The sequence below is a fragment of the Polistes canadensis genome, unplaced genomic scaffold, assembly GCF_001313835.1.
Source record: "Polistes canadensis isolate GaletaPanama2010 unplaced genomic scaffold, ASM131383v1 scaffold_18, whole genome shotgun sequence".
NCBI lineage: Eukaryota > Metazoa > Arthropoda > Insecta > Hymenoptera > Vespidae > Polistes > Polistes canadensis.
In genome coordinates this window covers 1,176,369-1,201,211 of record NW_014569565.1, presented here as the reverse complement: position 1 = coordinate 1,201,211, position 24,843 = coordinate 1,176,369, and the positions used below count along the sequence as shown (strand labels likewise).

The 24,843-nt window shown below is 36.9% G+C and overlaps 1 protein-coding gene across 3 annotated transcripts in view; it reads left to right on the top strand.

Annotated features, from left to right (window-relative positions):
• LOC106793760 (transcription factor SOX-5) overlaps positions 1 to 24,843 on the top strand; it is a 200,436-nt gene that overhangs the window by 93,599 nt on the left and 81,994 nt on the right. The gene's annotated exons all lie outside the window — the stretch shown is intronic.

The window sequence follows — 24,843 nt, the reverse complement described above, 5'->3', positions numbered from 1 at the left end:
AGCTCCTATTGGTCCTTTTAAGTTGTCGGTTGATCGTAGCGCCGCCATCGGTAATCCCAAGAGTCGTTCCACCGGTTGCAGGTTTCTCATTCGAGTACCGCTCTGCGGTGCAGTGGCAGAGTCGTCCGGTGCACAGGCCCTACGGCGCTACGGATTCAAGAACGAGATGGAAGATGTAGAAAGAGAGAATGAAAGAAAGAGAGAGAGAATATGGTCGTTGTATTGGAGGAGGAGAAGGAGGAGGAGGAGGTACGGTAGGAGCCGCCGAGAATGGGAATGAGAAGCTCAAGCGGCGCTTTCAATTATTCCCGCCGAACAATCCCGCCGCTTGTTTCCTTCAGCGATTACATCTCCGAGTATTTATTCGATGCCCTCCCTTTTTCTTCCCCCCTCCCACACCTCCGACCATCCCCTTCTTCTTCTTCTTCTTCTTCTTCTTTTACTTTTTCTTTTTCTCCTTTAGTTCTCTTACTCGTGTCTATTCTATTCTTCCTTCTATATGTGTACTCCTCCTATCTACTCTCTTTGAAAGCAACTTATATCTTTTTCTCTCTTCCAATATTTTTACTCTGTCTTCTTCTACTTTCCTTTCTCGTCTAATGCAGTTTCTTCTTCTTCTTCTTCTTCTTCTTTTTTTTCTTTATCTTCCACGATAGTTTTCTTCTCGTTTAAGTCGTCGAACACATGCAGATTTATGTAAATAGTCATTACGAAAGTTAAAGAAATTTGTATTTTTATCTAATATTTTATATATTTTCAATCGATAGTATGATTCTTTCTTAGTATAGGAATTTATTACTTTTTCACTGATTTTTAATATTTTATATAAATATAATATATTATATATAGGTGACGCGCGCGCGCGCGCAAAAGTTCGTGCAGTTTTTTTTTACCACTTGCATATATAAAGTATTATAATTTTATTGACTTCAAAAAATTGCATTATCAGTAACAACACAATAAACTCACGAACTTTTCGTTCACTCTAATATAATATCATTAAATGAAAAATAATAAATAAAAATATGAAAAATATAAAATGTAATTAAAGTGACAAGAGATAAGATAGACAACGTTTGTTGGTGGATTAACCAACCTTTTTAATATTATATTGTTTCGTTTTGTTTTTATTTTAAATCCGTTGTAATACGTAAACTTTTGTCTAGGAATAAAATCGTGTATTCCCTTTGGATGCGTTTCGTTTCTCTCATCGAGAATAAAGCCGTCGCGAGGGCGTATAAATCAGTACGTTCGTATATTTAAAGGACCGCTTTGAAGCCGGTCGCGGAGTTATTTCTGCTTATTAGAAGCAGCGAGCAAGCAAGCAAGCAAGCAAGTTCAGCTGAGCTGAGCTGAGCTGTGCTGAGTTCTGCAGTACTATACTCGGTAAGTAAGAAGCAGGTGCGAGGGAGTTAGAGACGTTCAAAACCGAGAAACAAGATCGCATTGTTATCGTTCACAAAGTTACAACGTGTTGCCTTTTTGCTAAAAGGGCTCGTTCTCTTGCATTTTAACGGGAAGAACGGGAACGGGGTAACATCTTTCTTTCTCTCTTACTGACTAACTTCCTCACCCTTTTCTCAAACTCCTACGACAAAGTATAAATGCAATAAGACGAAGAACACATTCCTCGGCCTAACAATTTCTTACGTTCTCTCTTAACTCGCGGGTAAAAAAAAAAAAGGGGGAAAAAAGAGAATGAAATGGAGAGAGAAAAGGGTGAGGAAAAGAGAAGAGAAAGAGATAGATAGATCTTATTCTGGCAAAGAAGCCAAACGAGCTTAGAATTCGGCGAGAACGTGGCGCGAAGAGAAATTTCACGCTCGCCTGACCACGATATGCACTTGCTAGCTCGTTTTCCCTTCCTTCCATCTTTCTTTCTTTATTTCTTTCTTTCTTTCTTTCCTTCCTTCCTTCCTTCCTTCCTTTCTTCGATGTCTCAATGCCTTACTCTCGCTTATTTTAGAGCGATGATCGATATCTGTTATTTCTAAGATGCTTCGCTAACGACCAACCACCGATCATCCCGTTTTAATAATCTCTCATGCAACGTGGATGACCGAGGACGAAACTAAAGGAGACGTTTATAATCCTTTTGTATATCTTTCCTACCTACGTTCTCTTTTACCATGATAATTTATCGTTAAAACGTCTATCGTCATCTATAAACGTAGTAGAACGAAAATAATGTTGACTGCTGTTTCTTGGCTAGAACTTGACTGGAATTAACGAGAGATCAAATTATATATAGAGAGAGAGAGAGAGTAACAAATGGTGGACGATTATCATCTCTCTCTCTCTTTCTTTCTTATTGATCTTTAATGTTATAATGAAACTCTCGATGAGAGTCTCCAATCGGAACAGAAGTCGACTCTCTCTCGAGATAATCGTTATTCGGTAATGCGATTCATTAACTGAATCGGTCTCCATTCTCCTGTCCACGATCGAGCACTATACTATAAGAGAGAGAAAGAGAGAAAGAGAGAAAGAGAGAGAGTAAGATCTACCATGGGAGCTAGCGCGGAAGATCGGAAGGGTCGATAAAGCGAGCACGAATTATCAAGAGTTAATTGTAAACTTAATTAACGACCGTGAGACATGACTCGACGAATTTGTTAATCAAAATTGCTTCGCTTTGCTTGCTCCTTCGAAAGAGGAAGTAACAGAGAAAGATAGAGAGAGAGAGAGAGAGAGAGAGAGATGGGAATAGTGTTTTGCTTTTGAATCAAGATCGAGAACTTCGATAATATGTTTCTTCTTTATCTAAATAAACTTTCGTAACGCTCCTTACCTCGGTGGGGAAGGGGGGAAGAGGGGGGGGGGAACTCGCCAGTTTAATTCTAGAGAAAAGCATTTAAGATTCCATTCTGGCGAAGGTCGAAAGAAAGAAAATATGGAACGGAATATGACGACGGTCTTTCTGCTCGTCGTCATCGTTTTCTTCAGAAGCGGCAACTTCTTCTTCTCATTCTTATTCTTATTCTTATTCTTCGCTTAAACATCACGTGTGCGGTCGCGCCGAAAGGAAAGCACGCGGCCTATATGTTACCACCGAGTTCTTGCCTATCGAGCTTATAGCACAACGAAATAACGACGGGGAGCAGAGAGAGAGAGAGAGAGAGAGAGAGAGAGAGAGAAAAAGAGAGAGAGAGAGAGAGAGAGAGAGAGGAGAGTCTTGGAGGAGTCAGTCCTTTGCCTATCCCCGAGACTTCTTGGCTAGCACGTATGGGCCACACGTGTCTAAATTATTATTGTCTGAAATATATGCGCAACGTTACGCGTCTTTCTAAGATGTGCACATACACGTATCATCTTTACATATATATATATATATGTATATTATGTGTATGTATTATAAGTAGACTGTATATCCGATATAGGCATATGGATGCATACATATACATACACACATATGCATATATATATATATATGTATACAGGACGTTCAGAAACTGGTTATACCTTCTTCCTTCCCCGTAGTCATCCGTCTCGCCGTCGTACAACGGTGTTCCATTAAATTATGACACGAGCGATTTATATTTCGTTCGAGGAACGACCGAATTTCACGCTCGTCGAAAAAGCGGCCACGAATAATCTCGATTAATGCGCTCTCGCCGTCACTTCTGTAAAACGCTCGTGGAATTTTCTTTGCCGATACTTACCTTTTATATACACCACTTTATATATATATATATATATATATATATATATATATATATTTTTTATATACATATGTAAGGGACATGTCTTACGATTTCGATTATTGTCGAGCGTATACGGCTTTTATAATATATATCTTAACGTGATCGATTTTATTTCTCGTATACAGGAAAAAAAAAAAGAAGAAATACTAATAATAATAATAATAATATTAATAAAATATGAGAAAGAATTGAGAAAAGGTAAAAGGTAGGAAAATATCTTAGGCTCTATTTGCGAAAGGAGGATGGCCCTGACCTAGCTTAACTCGTCGCACCACCGGCACGATTTCTCGGTGGCTTCTAATTTAGACCGAGTTACATCTTTTCCCGAAAATAGAACAGGCGCAAAGCCTTCCGAAAGGCCAACTTTCGCGAGCAAAGGGGTAAAGGGGGTAAAGGGGGAAAGAGGAGGGAGGGACCAAACGTAAAGCACCGGACGCGAAAATGCAACAGGGTTTTTAAAGGCAGTGGTGTAATTAAAAGGATAAAACGCGATAAGTTGTTAGAATCTTCTTCCTTACAACCTTCGCGTTTCTCGTTCGTTCGTTCATTCGTTCGTTCGACTGATTATGATTTCAAATTCTGATCCGCTTTTCACGGCTTTTCCACGAAAGATATTTCAACTATATTTATTAGATTTTAACACGACCATGTTCGTCTCTCTCTCTCTCTTTCTCTCTCGACGTTGTTGCACGTGCCATCTAAGACTAATGTAACCGCTGTCTCCTATCGTTCACGAGACTCATATGTTACATATATAACATATATATATGTACTTCCTCTCTTCTTCTAAGATTTTCATCTAAATATATCAACATACCTATCTTATATAGTTTCCCCATTTTCTTTAATATAATTAAAAAATCTAAGAAAAAAAAAGATAGAAAAATATATATTTAATATTAGATAAATGACAATAATAATAATATATATATATATTATATTATTATATAATAATAATAATAAAATATTAAAAGCCAAGACAGGTTGGCAATATATTATTTTCTTATAAGAAGTTATAGACGAGTCAAGGATCTCGATAGGGGCAAGATCCTTATCCCGGAAGCGTTTTAAAATCGAGTCTCGGTAAACGCATGCGAGTTGTTCGAGTCCGTGGAAGAAAAAAAAATAAAGTGAAGTCCTCCGTTTCGATTTCCATGAGACTCGCATTAAATTGAAATGACTCGCTCGCGCTACCGTGGAAGCACGCGCGATAACACGTATGCATATAAATACATATACGCATGTGTATATCTATACCTATGGGGTACTACACATATATATATAGTATACTTTATATGTATCCTATGAAAATACGCGTGTATTATATGTATTAGTATGCGTGTACGACGTTACACCTAACGTCTTAAAGGCCCCGTCATTAAAGGCACTCTCGATCGAGGCGTTAACTCGTGGAAATATATATTCAATTATCTGCACGTACATACATACCATGTATAGGACGTAGAAGCGTATAGAAGCGTACGCACGCGTGTTCCTGACCATATATACGCGTACCCGCCAATTCAGCCTGGATATTATACCGTCGTTCAACGATTATATTACCATCCGAGCGTTTATTTCCTTCGAAAGCGAATAACTTTCGTTTATCCTTCTTCCTACCCTCACCCAACGTTTTCTAGTTCGCCTGTTTCATTAAAGGTTTTTCCCTTTTTTCTGTTTCTATTTTTTTTTCCTTTTTTTTTAATTTCTTTTTTTTTTTGTTCTTTTGTTGCTCTGTTTTTATTCTTTAATCTTACGGTACGCTTTGCTATCGGAATGTATATGTAAGAATATAATTTACCGTTATCAATCGTCAAACGTATATATATGATGATCGTTAAGCTCTCGTCCGGATCGTCCACTTCAGCTAGATTTTCCAATTATACTGTATTTAGATATTTTAAATGTATATTGAATAGATATGTAGGTGTATCATCTATGCTTATCATAAAACGTTACGTTGCGTTTTAGAAAAAGGTATCTCTTCTGGATATACGAGGAAACATATATTATTACAGTTCTCAAGTACACACACACACACACACACACACACAACACCTAATCATATTAATATTCTTACATAAGGATTTCCTGTGAAATGTGTTATTTTCCTTTTACTTTTCTATCTTCTTTTTAATAATACTTGGAATTTATTTCCAATCGTTCAAAATAAGATATAATATTGGTTTTTTACTCTTTGAATAAAATATTTCAACTAAATGTTTCAATATAGTTTCAAAAAAGAGACATCATATAGAAATGTATCGAAATTGTTTTTTATTTTTTTGTATTTAATTTTTTCTTTCTCTTTATCTCTTTCTATATCTTTAAGAACTTACGTACCATTGGCGCCAGAAATGAACAAAAATAGTAATGGCTGTCTTAGGAATAGGAAAGAAAGTCTTAAAGCTTTACTCCTTCTTCAGGGTGACAAGCAAGAATGGAAATGGAATGGTGTGGTGTGGTGTAAAAGAAAACGAACACGGAACGAAGCTACCGTACCGGAGCTACTGCACACCGGAGCTACTACTACTACTACTACTACTACTATTACTGGGGTCTCTCTTTAATACTTTCGTTCGTCTTCGTTTACGCCTAACGTTAACGAGCGATCGTCGAGTTAAATTAAACGACGCGCGAATCGTTTAAAGAAGTTAACGAGTAAAAGAGGGAAAACGTTTTTGGTCTTTACTAGCCAAAGCTAGGCACGGTAAAACGTTACGTACTGTTACCGTACGTAAACTTCTTCTACCTATTTCTATTTTCTTTTTTTTTGTTCTTTCACGTTTCACGTTTCGAGTAAATCTATCGCACTGTTTCCGAAACGAACGATTAGGTAATTGTAAGATCTTTTTCGAAATTTATCCCTCGTACACGTTTGTTATCAATTTTCGAGAATCGTAGATATGTAGATACTACAACGACACGACTAATCGTGATGCAACTTACCATAGAAAAATTTCAGACACACACATACACAAAAAGAAAGAAAACAAAAATCTCTACGAACGTTTATTCGAATCATTTTGCCCAACATTAAAATCCCACGTTCATTCGAATGATTTATATATCAAATATTCTCAACGTCAAAACGTATTTTAAAACTCGGTCAAGATATTTACCTATTTTTAATCGAACCCGATTTTAAAATTCAATTTTATAACACGAAACAGTTATACAACGACGAAGATCGACGTAGATGTTGGGAAAAAGGAATAACAACAACAACAACAACAAAAAGATGAGAGGATGAGTGTTCGAAAATGTTAGCGGTGGTTTCTCTCTCTATGGGTAGCAATTAATAGTAGATTACAAGGTTGTAAGAACGAAGTGGGAAATATCCACGTATCGTGGATTGGGAATCTACAAGAGTATAGACAGGAAGAAAGAAAGAAAGAGAAAGAAAAAGAAAAAGAGAAAGAAGGAGAAAGGTCGACAAGGGGTTTGCGTCGAAGGGCCATGGGAGTCGAAAAGGGCGGGGGCAAAAGGCGGATGAGGAAGGATGAGATTACACGCGCCGCCTCGGGGATTACCGCACTCTGATTCTCCGATAAGAATGTCAAAATAAGCTGCCTCTCGCCTCACCACACGTAATCCGGCCGCCCCGAAACGACTCACGAGGCTGCGTAATTACATTGTGACGATTCTCTTTCTCTCTTTCTCTTTCTTTCTCACTTTCTCCCACTCTTTTTCGTTCTCTGATCCGTCAAAGCGACCGTTCGTCCTTTTCTCTCTTGCGATAACATCATCGTCGTTCTCTTCTATCTCTCTTAGGATGACTCGATCATCGAGGTCGTTTCATTGGATATACACATGTAATATGTGTGAGTGTGTGTTATTCATCTTTCGATAGGTATACACACACACATATATATATGTAGATGTATATACGTAGGTAAGAAGACGAGACGTGGAAGGACAAACGCATGCAGAAAAAAGGCCTTTGCCCATTATATTACGATGTCGAGGGGATTAAAGGAACCCAGACACCGGTGCCGACGACTACGACTACGACGACGTAAATTACATTTAACGCGCGCATTCGTACGTGGTTACTACTGTCGTGCAAATAAGTTGCTGGCTACCCATAGCCGAGAGTCCTGGCGTACGTACGCCCATGGAATTAGAATTACCTCTTCTCGAAGGGCAACCCAAGCCTTCCTTCCTTCCTTCCTTCATTCTGAACGACGTCGAACTCGCCTGTTTCTTCTGTCCTCCCTTGGAAAACGAAAGAACGAAAGAAGGAACGAATATAAACCTTATAGAAAGTCTACCGAGCTTTATTCCCAGTACGGCTAGCTAGCAACTCTCTAAGCATAAATTATATCTATCTTTTATTTTTCTTCTCTCACTCCCCTCCCCCCGCTCTCCAGTTCCCTTTTAAATGTCATGACACTTTTCACGCCTTTTATTCTTCTTCTTCTTCTTCTTCTGCTTGGTTTTGATTTATATTATTTTTCTATTATTTCTTAATTCTCTTCGAAAGGATTATCTTAACTTTTTGATATTTCATGTGTACCGAGTATCGCTAAGGATTAATAACAAAAATGTATTTTATTATATATTATTTGTAGAAAATTTATTATTATATTCATTTTCTGCTTTACTATTTGCCCGTGAACATTGGATTGATTTCTTTATTTGTTCAGTTTAAATAACATGCGGGTGATTAGTAATTTAATTATACGTAGGAAATGTAAAGAAGTATAATATCGATTAATAAAGATGATTTTTTAGTTATGATTTAAAAACGGAAAATAATTAAATAAAACATTACTTTAATTATCGTTATTATTGAATTAGTTAGTTAAATTAGTTTATTACATTTTGATCGTTATTTTGTCGTATAGGAACACATCATTGAGATTCTAATAAAGCAACATTTTCATTGAAATTATACGAAATATATTTGAAATAACATATATACATACATATATATACATATATATATATATATATATATATATATATATATATATAAGTATACTCGTCATCATTAACGATCCGCTTTCGCGGTACACAATAAACGCTATGTGGTACATTAAAACTCGCTAACGATTCATACCGTTATCAGATCGGCCACGTTCCCAACCAAGGGTTGACTATACGAAGAGAAAAGTTTTGTACTTGGATTGGTTGGATCAATGTGTGTCAAAGCGATCGCAATGAATTCTCATAACACGGTGTCATGTGTATACATATCTTATGGCGCTGTTCCTACGATTTCTCCTTCTCTTCCTTCCCAAAACCGCTCAGAGGGTTTTACGAGAAACGATACAATGCCTAGAGAGAATCACGATTATTCAAGTTGGGGTGGATTATGGGACGCTTATTGAGACCAGCTTCTGTCCCTAGTGAACGGACATGCAGGGAAGTTTCTATGTGTTTGCGTTTGTATGTTTCTCTATGTATTTCATGTATAACATCATCTCCCATATATATATATATATATATATATATATACGTATGTGAACACATTGATACATTAAGGCCGAACGATGTTGACATTAGCAGATCCGTTCGCGGATTAAAGCTTTGTGTTGTACAAAGCATCATCACAATGGAAACGCCATTGTATACTCAACCTTATGTACTTCACCCACTAGGACGAGTAATAACTTTGTCGATTTCCTATTAAACATTCTAACTTCTCTCTCTCTCTCTCTCTTTCTCTTTCTGTCCTCTGTGAAGAACTCTTCAACATTTTTCGATTAGATTGAAATGAAATTTCTCTCGTCGAATATATTTTTTCGTTTCAATTATATTAAATATTTCATTCAAACAAAAGATTTCATTTTGATATATTCATTTAATTTAAATTCGTATTACCAATCATTTTATTATTCGATAAAATGTAAGACTATCGTACGAGAGAGAGAGAGAAAAAAAAAATAAAAGAAAAAAGAAGGAGAAAAAACTTAAACTCCAATGTGTCCCATAGGATTGGCAAGTAAAGTTAGCTCTTCTGGCCAATGCGTTTCATCAAGCAGAACCCCCTTTCGGTAGTCTCGCGAGATCGTGCACTTTCTCGAGGATCCTAGTAAGAAAGTAGAAAAGAGGGTTAGCTTTTACTTCCGTAGAGAAGAAACATTAGAGAGAGAGAGAGAGAGAGAGAGAGAGAGAGAGAGAGAGAAAGAGAGTCGTTCTTAAAAAAACATCAACGATGGCCTTCATCATCGCAACGGCACTAACCATCAGCCATCCTTCTCCTAACCGTGTGGCCTTCTGTGTTTTTAGTATTTTTCTTGAAATGAAGTTGAGAAAAGTGTGAGAGATGGACGGAGAAGAAAAAGTAGGATGAAAAAGAGAAAAGAAGAAGAAAAAGGAAAATATAGTGGAAAAGAGAAGAAGAAGAAGGAGGTACGGTGGTTTTGGTAGCCATGTCGGCTAGGTAATATCTTCGTAAGCTCCGTCTTTTATGACAGGACTAGGAAAAGATAGTGAGTGAGTGAGAAAGAGATAGAGCCTCTCAAGGATATTGGTAATCTTCGAGCTGGCTGTAATATTGGCGGCGCAGTGATCTCTCACCCCCCAAAGATCCCACCCAGCTTCTTTTTCTTTTACTTCTTCTTCTTCTTCTTCTTCTCAGTTGCCACCTTTTATATTCTCTTTCTCTCTCTCTCTCTTATTTTTTCTCCTTCCTGTTTCATAGGTACTCTCTTACTCCTTCACGAGTACCACAACCACCATCACCACCACCATCACTATCACCTTTACTATACCTTTCTCCTTTCGTGAAAGCCAAGCCTTCGAAGAACCATCCTTCTCTCTCTCTCTCTCTCTCTCTTTCTGTTCTACGCTCGTGCTGCCACCCACCCTTAGCCACCCCCTTCTCCGACCCTTTTCCTTCGTCGTCCGGGCAAGCGTATTGACGCGGCTTTGCAGCCACATTCCAGAGTAAGAACATAGAACGTATACGTACTCCTACTTTTGCTCAAACCATCATACGGTCCTTCATCTAACCAACCAACCACTATTTTCTCTCTCCACACGTTTCTATCGCCTTGTCTAACGATAAAACGAATCTAACTTTAATATTGTATAATAAAACTCGAACAAATTATTCTCTTTAGGACGATCGATCAATTATTATTATTATTATTATTATTATTATTATGGAGTCAAAATAAAAATTGATTTTCATCTTCGTTAATAATATATTTTAAAATTGTTACGACAATTGAAAACATAATTGGATTGTTCGCGCGATGTAACCTAACACTTCTTTCAATATATTATATATATATATTTATTTAAATTTATTTGTCTCATACAACATTTCGCATAGGATATAATATTATAAAGTTAACTAGAAAACTACTCAACGATCGCTTATTTGAACTTTCTAATCTGAAGTACCTACCAACGTACGTAACTAATGCCCGCCACCACATTCGTGCCGTTCTCGCGAGTATACAAATACCCCGTGGTAATTCGTTTGAAGGACGCTATTGTGAAGCCAAGAGTTATGGTTGGTACGTAACGAGGCGTCGATCGGTTCGTTACGAGGCTATCTGAAGCGGTGAGGATAATTGGACGGTACCAGGCTGAATTGCTCGGGCCGACAATAGAAACGACGGTAGAAAGGAGCATCGCTATGTGTGTACGGTGCCTTTATTAAATTCAAAGAATATATCTAACCAACGGGAATACGCGTCTAGAAGAAACGCGTTTCTCCACTCATCTCTCTTAGTCTTCTTCATCTTTTTTTTGTATCTGCTTTTTTTTTCCTCTTCTTCTTCTTTTTCTTCTTCTTTAAACGCGACCGCTCGACAATTTTTATTCTAATCTAGAATTTCGTCATTCTAGAAAAAAAAAAAAAAAAAAAGAGAATAATACGATCGTAAAAGCGAAAGAAGTAAGTAGGTAGATTTGTTTTTTTTTCTTTTTTTTGCCCCACGTAATTTTAACAAATTCTTTTCAACGTATCCTTCAAACTTGCCTTGTGTTTTCTTACCCACAACTTCGTAAAAAGAAAAAAAAAAGAAAGAAAAAGAGAAAAAAAACACTATACATAATTCGTTTCAATTAAACGAGCAATAATTACTAAAATGAAATAATACAGTTCGTAATAAAACATTTTGTCGACATAAATATTCACGCGTTTCAATGCAAATTTTTATTATCATTCATCATCGTCGTCGTCGCCCTCGTCGTCTCAAAATATGATTTCAATGGAAAATAATGTTCGTTAAATCTAATTGAGTATTTAAAACTTAACTACAACAACAACAACAAATTTTCCGTCACGATTCTATTATAATATTAACAAAATAGTATATATAAACGTTTATAACAATCTTAAATATCTTAAATGATCTATCGAGTAATTATTCAATAGAATATATATAAGACACGGATACAACATTCGTGTCTACTTTAATTTCATAATAATAACAAAATAATATTAAGAATTCGCGCGCGTGTGTTCGTTATTTCGCGTTATTACAGAACGTGTAGGAAAAAGAAAAAGAAAAAGAAAACAAGGAGGAGTAGAAGAAGGAGATGAAATTATTGGTCGTGGTCGAGAAGAGTAAAGTCCTTTTTAATTTCTTTTTTTTTCCTCTTCTTCTCCTTCTTCTTCTTCCTTTTTTTTTTTGTCCTTCTTGTCATGACAGGCTAGCGTCGCGCCGCATCACCTGCCAACTCGACGAAGCACGACCCTTTCCTTCTTTAACTCGCACGAGACAGAGGGCTGGGCGCTTAATTGCGAAAATTAACGCCGCTACGAAGCACACCACAGTTTTCTCTCTCTCTCTCTCTTTCTCTTTCTCTCTTTTTTTCTCTATCTCTTTCTCTTCGGGTTTCTCCGTAATTGTTGAAAACTAATTAGGGCGGAGATTTTATTGCGCCCGGAGACTCGACTCTACGCTCATAATGCACCGTTCCGTTTGATAGCCGGGCTCGCGAGCGCAACCTCTTCATAAAGGTCCGCGTCGATTCTCTATCTCTTTTTCTTTTTCTATCTCTCTTTCTCTCTCTCTCTCTCTCTCTCTCTCTCTCTCTCTCTCTCTCTCTCTCTCTTGCTCACACTTCCTTTCTCAGTTTTTCTCCTTCTCTTTTTCTCTCTCTCCACGTCTCCTCCCATTCTGCAGCTTCTCTTCGTAGTCTCTTGTACTCCCATCTCTCTTTCTCTTTCTTTCTCTCTCTTACCATTTCTATCTATCTATCTCCTTCTTTCTTTTCCCGTGTATTCCGCGCGTAAGCCGCAATGGCGTGGTGCGCGAGATTAACACGAGAATAAAATAAAGGCTATTGAATCCCCCATGGCTCTCTGAACAAAAATAGCCTCCAATGAGAAAAGGAACCTTACAGTTTCTTTTCAGGTCTTTCATAAAAATTTCTGAAAACTAATTTTCCTCTTACACGTGGGTCGCGCAGCAGGGTGTACCACGTATATAAGAAGGAAAGGAACGGCCTTCGTCGTCGTCGTCGTCGTCGTCGTCGTTGGTTTCTACCCCCTTCCCGACACCCTCTCCTACACCCAACCCTCTCTCTTTCTCTAACACCCTCCAATGTTCGCCACCTTCGGTTCTCTTATATAGCCGTCACCTTTCCCTCTCTCTCTCTCTCTCTCTCTCTCTTTCTATCGCAGCCATCGCTTCTTCGTACCTCCCCCTCCCTCCTCCCCAACCTCCTCTTCTTACTCCTACTCTTCTTCATCGTTTCCTCCCGTTCCATTCCTGCTACAGCACTTTTATACGAGGTGCTAATCTTCCAGACAAGCCCCCTACATCACCCTCCTATACCTCTTTCCTCTACCACCCTTCTCACTCTTTTCTTCAGCTAACGCCTTTTCTCTTTCTCTCTCTTTCTCTTTCACCACCCTCCTCCCCTACCCATTCCTTCTTTCTCTTTCTTTGCTTTCGTAGCAGCCTTACAAGCAATCTTTCTCTCTTTCTCTCTCTCTCTCTCTCTCTCTCTCTTTTTTCTCGCACGAGCCTCTTTCTCTTTCTAACCAAAGTCTCACTACCGGGATTATAATATAATATTGCGTTCTTCACGAGAGGGTGAAGAAAACTCGACTCTTGTTGCATCGAGGCGTCGAACGATGGATGATTACGACGATAACCTTTCTGACGCTTTTTCGGCCCTTTTTCTCATGTTCCATCTATCTCTCTCTCTTTCTCATTCCCTTTCTCTTTATCTCTCGCTCTTTCTGTTTATTTCTTTTTTCGTTATCACGTCAATTACGTTCATTATGATCCACACGAGTCCGACAGTTATTAGACCCTTTTTATACGCGACATCATGTGTCAGGAATCCTTTAAATCTCTTTTATAAGTCTCCCTTTCTTATTCGTCTACAAGACAATTATCTTTAGGTAGAGAATAATAATTAAGAATAAATGTTTATTATCGTATTATATATTATTTTCTTTTAGTTTTTGCTTTATTCTTTGTAAAAAAAAAAAAAAGGCGACCTCCAAAAAACGTAGGTAATAAAGTATCCATTATATATTTGTAGATAATATAAATGATATGTGTATCTCTAGTAAGTAAAAAAAAAAAAAAAACCTTTAAAGGAAAATTGTCTTGCCCCGGAAAACGTTACCAAGGGATAGGAGGAGAATCGATCGATCGTTATAAATAGCTAAGTAGTCGAGAACCAAGGAGAAGGAAGAAATTCGATGCAATTTCACGACATTTATTATCGGCCGTGTCGCATAACCGCCGACCCGTCACTACTCCCATGGGATCGTCTTCTACGGGATAGAGAGACTGCCTATAGTAACGGGAACAATGTAGCCCGCCTTCTGAATTATTCCCTTTGACTGCTCGATTTCGTTTTGCTTCGTTCGCTTCGTTCGTTTCTATCTCCTCTACTTAAAGAGTTTTCTATCTTTTACTTTCTTTCACATCGTCATAACTGGTCGGTCCATAGGTTTTTCGTATTTTCTCTAATCTTTTTCTTTCTCTTATTTTTTTTTTTTTTTTCTTATTTCCTCTTCTTTTTCTTCTCTTTTCGATTATAATCGAACAAAGAAATTGTCACACAATGTGATCTTGTATATAAATATTTTTTCTTTTATTACTACTATTATTATTATATATTTATTTTTATCAAACTCTTCGCAACGTTTATCGATAAAAAAAATTAGAAAAGATGATTTTCTATAAATATTATTTAATTAGTTCTTACATTTGTATATGTTTGTATTATGTACATAATATAATGTAATATTTTGATAATCCAAATGAAGAAATGAATATTTCTAAAGTAAATTTTACAAAAAACTGCAACAAGAATAAACACACGAACATTTGTTTCATCCTAATAATCGTATTACGAGCAGGATAAAAATCAATTTTACATCGTACTTTTGAACGATGATTTTAGATAAAGACGAGAAACAAGATTTTTTTGATAATAGAACGATTTCACTTTGCACCTTTGTACGTAGGACGTGTTTTACGTCAAATTTGTGCACGCGATCTGAAAACGTGGCAATCGCGATGGCCACGGTGGTACTCCGTCATCCGTAGCACAAAAAGGCCTTTATTGGACGACATCGGATGTATTATATTAGGTTCACACGTGATCCATCTCCCGAAGACAGGCGGACAATAACACGATAACGCGTCTAACCTTCGATCGAGAACACCGTGAGCCAGAAAAAAAGTCAAAGAGAAAGAGAGAGAGAGAGAGAGAGAGAGAGAGAGAAAGAAAGTATTCAACAAAATTCGGATCCCGTTGACCTCTTATTTGTATCTTAGGGGTCCGATTTTCCAATGACTTTTTCCCCGAAACGATCGAGAATAAAAAAAAAAAAAAAAAAGAAAAGACTGGTTTTCCAGACACCACAAGCCTAGGTGATAAAAGAGACAAGGGAGAAAAAAGTTATAGGGACGACACTGATTGAACCTATCCAACAACTTTAGATAAGCGTATTATAAATAAAAGCGGAATGAGTATGCCAAAACTCGAGTGACTAAGCTATTTTCGTGACTCTTGCGCATCCCCCACTCAACCACCCATCCTGCCCCCCTCCTATCTATTCAACATAAATGATTTTGCCCTCTCTCGTTTTCTATGAGAAAATACCTATACTTAATTCATTGTATCTATTTATACCTGGACACGAATTGAAGTTGCGCATTTACTCGCTTGATCGTTTAGTTTGATTTGCACGCTTTAATTGGGATTGATTAAGCCGGGTATAATTATCGGATAGAATTGTTCATTGACTTGTTAAATGGGAAATCGTACGTTTGTAGGATTAATCAGAAATGAAATAAAATCTATATATATATATAATAACGTTGATATGTTATGCGCGGACAAAGTAATTAATTATTTATTACAATATCTTTCCGATAAGAGAAAAAGAAACGTTTAATTCTCTTTCTACGTTTATTTCATTTTAAACGTATTTTTCAAATTATATCAAAAATACTTGGCAACCATCGAGAGAAGCCGTTCAAAGTTTCCTTGTTAATTCTTGTTCGTACCTTTTGACAAGTAGGAAGAAGCAACGAAAGTGGTGTTTCGAAGAATATTTCAAAAAAAAAAAAAAAGAACGAATCCGTTAACAAGATCGTCAACGTTACATCGTCGTCGTAAAGCAAAATTCGACGTGGAAAAAGAAGGGCGCAACTTTTCTTGTGTCCTTTTTTCAGTAAAGAAAAAAAAACCAAAAAGGAGAAGAAAAGAAGAAGTGAGAACTACTTCGGCGCGTTATTCGAATACCTACCTTACTAGAAAACAGGGGTCGTGAAGCTTTTCGAACGTCGTGTCAGATTTTGGTACGACAGTGACGACGGGGTTGATGGTGGTGGTGGTGGTGGTGGTGGTGGTGATGGTGGTGGTGGTTGTTGGTCGACGTAGACGATGGGTCTTGAATCGGGTTTCGAGCTTGTCGACGTGCTCCCAGTGAAAGCGTTTATACGATATTTATTGAATGTTGCCACGGGCGTCGTGACAGTCCGTGAATGGGGAATAAACTCGGCTATGGTGCGAAGGGAACTAAAGGTGAGAGCAAACGACAGTGAGTGAGAGAGAGGGAGAGAGAGAGAGAAATAGAGTCTATAGAAGAGCAAGAAAGAGAGAGAGAGGGAAGTTTGACAGGAAGCAAAGGCATAGCTTGGGCAAAACGCGAATAGGCGAATCAATCATCCCGCGACTCATTAGCCACGCTACTATAGTCTCCCTTTCCCCTTAACACGTCTCACCATTCCCCATTCTCTTTCTCTTACTTGTTCATCCCTCTTCCTCCCCCCCCTCATCTCTCTCTCTCTTTCTTTACGTCTTATTATAGAATATCTTTTCTTTAAGATATTCATTTGGCCCTCTCTCTAAACATTCTTCCTTTTCCATTCATTTCTTTTCAATATGAGATATATCCTGTTGGTAATATTGTTCATTAACATCGTTAAACTTCGTTTAAATTGAAATCGGTGATAACGATTGGACGAAAAAATAATTCGTTGATTAAAATTTATTTGGAAAATTTGTAATATATCATCTTTTTCTTTTCTATTTTCTATCGTAAATACAAAATGGAAAATTATATAATAGAAATAGGTGATAGGAATTTTCTCTAACTTTGGTGTTGTATAAAAGGACAATAAAAAAGAAAAAGAAAAAGGAGACGGTAGATAATAGGACTATGTAAATGACATAACTCTGGTGTTTTAATTTTTTCTTGTTGTTTCTTTTTTCTTTCGTTCTTTTCATTGAACGAAACCTCTCTCCCAACGGTAGTGAATTAATGCGACATTAATTAAACGGGTAGAGAAGCAGTGACCTTCGCTCTTGTAATTAACTCGACGGATGTATACTCCATGCATTTCGTAGTGTCGACGATGACGACGATACTCTCTGGTTGTGGTGATGGTGATGGTGAATCGGTTGGTGTCCCGATGTTGATCAGCCTCCCAAAAGAGACAAAAAAAGATAGATAGATAGAGAGAGAGAGAGAGAGAGAGAGAGAGAGAAAAACAAGAAGAGGAAAGGAACGAGTCGCGGGCAGGTGATTACACCTGCGTTACGTAACACCGTTCGTTAAGCTCGCACCGTTATTTCCCGGCCGTTTGATCGAACGAACCGTTTATCGCGAAACCGGTAACCCGTAATTTGATTCGACTGTTTCTTTCTTATCTCTTTCCTATCGTTTCGCTTCTCTAAACCCAATAGCAATTCCCGTTTTCTATTTCCCATTCATTGTTTTTACCTATGTTATTTCGTCATAGAATAATCATAGAAAATCTAAACAAAATGTTAGTTAAAACGTAATACACATTAAATCGATAATACATAACTGTAAACATACATACATACATACATATATACATATTTATTATAATATAATCTTTCATAATAGATCATGAAACTTAAGCGAATGATCGAACACGTAAATCTAGACGACTGCTCCTTTCGATGTTCATCCATGACACAGGGACCGGACCCATTAGCGAGAATATATCGAGTCTCCTAGGATTAGCAGGGTCGGACCGCGGTACTTGCCCTATCAACTCAAAGGACAAACATAACTACTTTAGTCTCGGCCGCAAACTCAAGGGTTAAGCGAGCCTCCGTTCCGCTTTACGCGAGCCCTCGTGTTCCCCTCAGGAACTTGTCGTCGTACAAACTACCCCACCCTATTCTCCCTTTCCCATTCCCTCCATCATTCTCTCTTTCTCTTTCTCTCTTTCTCTTTCTCTCTCTGTCTATCTGTCTGTCTGTCTGTCTTTAACTTCCACCAACACGTCTTTCCAGAACGCACGTACACGAGACCCGGATTGATTCCAGCTGAATATTTCATAGCGAGTCCAGGACCGAACTCGCTATACACCTCATCTCTCTTCTACCTCACCTCCCCCCCTTTCCCCTCTCTTTCTCTCTCTCTCTCTCTCGTACTCTCTTTCTCTTTTCCCCTCCCCACCCCGCCCACCCTCGTAGTTCATTAAGGTCATTATTCCGTGATGAATTTATCGTCCATCGGGTGCGTTCGAAGCCCTACCTTCTATACTCCCTCCCCCCCCCTTCACCCTGTATCCACCGATTCTACGACGTATGGACTTGCCAAACTTAATGAGCGATTACTCGCTGACGTGGACGACCTCCCACGCGGGAATCGACGAGTGTTCCGAAAATCAATTTGCCCTCTTCTTTCTCCCTTCTTTCTTTCTTTTTTTTTTTTCTCTCTTCTCTTTTCTTCTCATCTTTTTCCGTACATTTGTTACCGTTCGAAAAAAAAAAAAGAAAAAAAAGATAAGAATATCCAAGATAATAATTCGTTCAACGTATCGAATGAGATACGAGATATGCGTCGTTACGTTGTACGTAACAACAACAAATATTTATACGATTTTTTTTTTCTATCCCGACCATTGGTGTTTCGTTTTTTTACATAATGATTACAAATCGTCGATTAAAATTTTTCTTTTGTAAATAAAGTTTTAGAAGAGAGAAAAGAATACACACAAAAAAAAAAAATTAGAAATTAAAAAGAAAAATATAAAATATGAAAAAAATTAATAATAATAATAAATACAAATATAATAAAATAAAATCGTTCGCACAAATGTGTAATAACTTATATATTCCACGAGGGTTGGTGCATTTTCTTTCTTTCTTTTTTATTTTTCAACGTTTAGCCAATTTCGATTAAATCGTTTCGTTTTGGTATCTAATCGATAAACTAGCCCCCGATAGCTGGAACGATATATATATATATATATATATATCTCTCTCTCCCTCTTTCTATCTATCTATCTATCTATCTATTTGAAGGTCCATCTATATCGAAATCATAATTATTAAGTAAATAGACAGAGAAAATGAGACAGACAGAGAGAGAGAGAGAGAGAGAGAGAGAGAGAGAGAGATAGAAAACGAGAGATAGACAGACGGACAGACGGGAAGAGAAAGAGAGAATTGCTAGGTTAACACAGTATTAGTATCTGTATATACGCATGGCTTTATCAAAGTATGTTATACATATACATATATATATATACATACATATACATATGCGTATGCTAGGAACGCGACGGTAGCCAGGTCAGCACAGCGTGTAATCGCGATATATCCTATCTATGCATTATGCACGGTATCCTCTCATTGGCTCGCATCGCGCAGTCGATACGCCGCATTCAATCAGTATCTATAGCCGCAATGGCCCGGCCCCCTTCCCCCCTCCCGCCCACCACCATTGCGTTTGTCGCGATCGATTAAGCGGAAATATTCGGCTTGAATGAGAGATTTGGATGTGCACGGATCGAGATGGGACCCACTCTATTCAATTCGGAAGAACGAGAGGGAAAAAAAAATGAAATAGAGAAAGAGAAACACGGAAAAGGGGGTGAGAGAGTAGAGAACGGGGGGGGGGAACAGATGGATGGGATGAGAGTTGAAAAAAAGAAGGATACATCGTGCAGTAGCAGCACGCGTGTAAGCCACGTATAAAGCCGAATAGCCACGGAAAAAACATCTCTCTTTCTATATGTGTATTTCTCTATATACGTGAATTGCATATATTTGTGTCTATATATATATATATATAGATATATTTTCATTGTATTTTTGTGTCGCGAATAGAGGAGAAACCATTCCGCGTATCATCGATTTCCGAATACACGCTAACGCGTTACCGCAACCCCCGATTATTCCGTGGGAATTTCATTTGTTTTTGGAATCAATCGATTGCTTATTCATATACCTTTTTTGCATATTACTATTTTATTATTATTATTATTATTATTATTATTAATAAGATTAGTTAAAATTCTGACACAATTTTTTTTTGGTTTATATTATTATCATTGAATATATTATATATATGTTCATAAAATAAATTATATCCTGTCGTTTATCGAAGATTATTTGATTGTTGGTAATATATTATAATATTTATTTTGCATAAAAAATAATTTACATCTCAGACCAGTTTAAACTTTCTTGTTGTTTGCTATTTCGTTTATATTACGTAAAGATATTTCCGAGAAAACCTATAGCGTTCGATTCTTTCGAAAAAAGGAAGTTTCTTGAATAATGTTTGCAAAAAACATAATAACCACCTAGCAATCGGGGAGAAAGAAAGAAAAGCGGGAAAACTGTTTCTTCTCGCAAACGCTTTTCTCGTAATTGCCTTTCGATTACTGCTGAGGAAATTGCCATTGGGTTTTTTTCCCTCTCTCTCTCTCTCTCTCTATTTCTCTCTCTCTCTCTCTCCTTCTTTATTTCTTTCTCTTTGGAAGGCAAATTATTGGAGTTTCGGGACGTAGAAGGAAAAGACTAAACCACGACGACTATGACGACGACTACGACGACTACGCGTTCGCGAGAAGAGAAAACGCGAACTCGCAAGCTCGTTCGAGCTCGGAAATACCGTTGAATTTGTGGCGTACTCAATTTCAGAATGGCCAATCCGGTGAGAGGCCAATGGACGTGTTTCTTCTACGCTTCTACTCTCTCTCTCTCTCTCTTTTCGATTCTCGTCGACGTTGCCACGAGCCAAATGACCGTGCCACCGCTTTTCCACCCTCTCTCTCTCTCTCTCTCTCTCTCTTTCTCTCTCTCTCTCTCTCTTCACTCTTAGTATTTCTCATTAACTTTTTATTTTAAAAGTACGAAAAGCCGTCTTCGCGAAGGAACTTTGCCTTCCCATCCTCTCTCTCTCTCTCTCTCTCTCTCTCTCTTACTTTCTTTCTTTCTTTCTCTCTCTTTCTCTCTCCCTTGTTACGTGATTTTCTCTTTCCCTTTTTCCTTTCCCTTCTTCCTTTCCCTTCTTCTTCTTCTTCTTCTTCTACTACTTCTTCTATCTTTCTTTCTTTCTTTCACCCCCGTTTGGTAATCCTTTTGAAAAGGATACAAGAGACACACAACGCCCATCGTCGTCTTCGTCGTCGTCCATGGCAGAGAATCTTCCAAGAACGCGAGGAAACAAACGCGTAGTAAAGATCAAAGTACTTGGTTCCCGGACTCATCGGACGACGCTGATTATTTTTATGACGTTAGAACGAACGAAGAAGCTGTCCGGGAGAGATGAGACGACCAACTCCTCCTCCCCTTTTCCCATTTTACCCCACCATTCTACCCTATTTCCCTGCCTTTCTTCTTCTTCTTCTTATTTATCACCGCACCCCCTCCTACCCCCCACACCACCCCACACCTACCCTCCTTTAACCATCCCCGTGTTTTCTTAAGATCTTTATACCATCGACAGTGTTGAACAGCTTTGCCATCATCGTGACCGGAATATACCTTTTCCATCCATCTTTTATTTCCCACCCCGTTCTCTCCCTTTTCTCTAATCTTTCTTTTCCTTTATTACTTGGTTATACGATGATAGCAATGGTAGTGGTAGTTGTCGGATTAAGAATCGTCGAGTAGTGGTAAACTCATTCAAGGGGATGGAGATGGATAGATTTACTTCGGTTAATATGACAAAGTAGGGCTAGTCGTTTTTAGTGTCAGAAATTAAAGAAAAACATATGTTTTCCTTTTTTCTCTTTTTTTCAGATTTTAACGTGGGAAGGAAAAATTTAGGCCATTTTATTTTTCTGCTTTATTCAATCGTATGACTCGTACTATGGTCAATTTTTCATGTATATATATATATATTGAAATTTTTAAATTGAATAAACCATTTTTTTCTGCAAGAGTCTTCTATAGGTCAATATTTCTTTGTTACTTAATTTAACAATTTTTTTTCTCCGATTTCTTTTTTTTTTTTTTTCCTTTTTTTTCCCTTCCTTTTTTTCTGGTTCATTACAAAATAATAGATACTTTCAACTAGAGCCGACAAAGGCGCCCAGTGCGTCCGAGAAATGAAAACGAAGAAAAAAACCACACGTGTATTATCATCGTGTGACCGCGTAACGGCAGCTTTAACCAATGGTGTTATTCTTAAGCAAATGAGACGCGTTGTGTCTCGTCACCCTTCGACTAGTAGCTTCTTGTTACTCGAGTAACGTGCTCCGTAAACTCTTTGGAATAACATTACGTCTAGGATAAAATTCATTTTTTCTTCTTCTTCTTCTTCTTCTTCTTTTGGTTTTGAGTAAAGAAAAGAAAAGAAAAGAAAAGAAAAGATAGAAGACGCTAGCAGACATTTTTTAAAAAAGATTTCTCTTTGTCTATACACGTGGAGGCATAAGTAAAGACATTATCAGCGTAGCTAAAGCGAAGTTGAATGATTACACATCGTGACCGTGTAAAGATTAAAGAATATTGTCTTCTAACTTTTAGGCTTGAACGTTGTTACGTAATAAGACGTTTCATCATTTTCTAAGGAATTTTCTAAAGATATGTATATATGAGATGATATATGTGTGTAAGAAAAAATTTACACAAAAATAATATTTCTACGATAATAGAGAATATCTTTTTGCTTTGTCCTTAAATTTATTATTTCCTTTTTTTTTTCTATCTTCTTCTTCTTCTTTTTCTTTTTAAGGTATTGGCTATCTCTTACCGCGATGGTTAGACATCATTTTGGCTATAACCACTTTTCAAATGCAACCAAGGAACAGCTCTCTATGAATGATATTCCGAAACATTCTCGTAAATTTCTCGCTCATAAAATAATACGGTATCCTATATTTTTACTTTCTTGGATTTTTATCCTATATAATAATCAATTTGGTGTATACGATATTTTAGATTTCGTTTATAAATTTGAAAATGCAATCTAATCTTTGTTCGTTAAAAATTAAAAATTTTATTACAGACATGATTACAGATCGTTCCTTTAATGTATTTTATCCAATCGTGATTATTCTCAATTCTTATTTTACCTAACACAACTTGTATTCAATAAATTATCTATAATTACATAGTATTTTTGATTGAACCTTTTTTTTTTCCTATTAAAAGTATCAAACATTTCGATGTTAATTCCATTTAAACAAGCGCGATTTTTCGATTAACTTAACGCATCAATATTGCATAAAGAATTAATCTTATATAGAAATTTTTACAGAGTGTCATTTAAAAATCTATAACCGATGATAATATAATTATTTTAAATTAAACAACTTTAAAAAAAAGTATCTAGTATTTAAAAAAAAAAAAAAGGCAAAAAAAAAGTGTATGCGAGATAAAAATCTGACGAAGACTAAACACAAGCAACCCCTTAAAACTAACATTACTCTTATTCATTCAATTCAATTTCCTTTCATTATATAGAAGCATATTATAGTCTTTTTATACTTTTATTTGTATACATATAATATTGCTTGAAGTCGAAGAATAAAAGTAGAATATCTCCGAAAGTAAAAGAGGGGCCAAATGGTCCTGGCTTGAGCACTCGAGGAGATCACAGAGAGTCGATATGTATACACGTTAGGACTGGTCGATGCCGTTCTTATACTAATTGCAAAATATATATCGTACGCGTACTACTCCCACGCACAATTTCGTTCCTTCTTCATGGACCCTCTTCAACAAGAGCCGCTTTGTAAGCTCATTCTATCTTTCTCTTTTTCTCTTTTTTTTTTCTCTCTCTTTGCCTTCTACCATATCTCCGAACCACCCCCGCCCACCCCCACCCCCATATCTTCCTTCCTTCCGATCTTTCCCTTGCCCCTTGTTTTATTTCTCTCGACGACGAAAGAAAAGGCACTCGCGCCAGAACTCTCCCTAGACACCCCCTCCCCACACACACTCTTTCCTCCCTTTCTTCTCTACCGTTAAAACCATGATCGAGTTTTTTCCTTTACACGCTATGGCGCGTTCAATATTATTCTCTTTGCCAAAAAGAAATTTCGATGGACTATCGCCGATTTAGGAAAGGAAGAAACAAATAATTTTTATATTTAAATATATATTTATTTGTTTATATTCTATTATTTGTTAATTATTTTTTCTAATTTATTAATCATTGGTTTAATATAATATAATATATACATTAATTAATTAAATTTTTATATAAATATTATATAATTTTTATACAATATGTGTAAATAGAGTAATGAATAGAAAAGTTTCTTTTAAAATATGAACTTACGTTAAATAAATTTCATTATTTTTCACATGCTAATATATTATATTTTTAATCTATTATTTAAAAATATTAATATTAATAAAGAATAATAATACAATATAATCATTTCAAAATATGTTAACGCAGTAATGAATATAATCATTTCTTTTAAAATATAAACTTTTTTTAAATAAATATCATATTACTTTT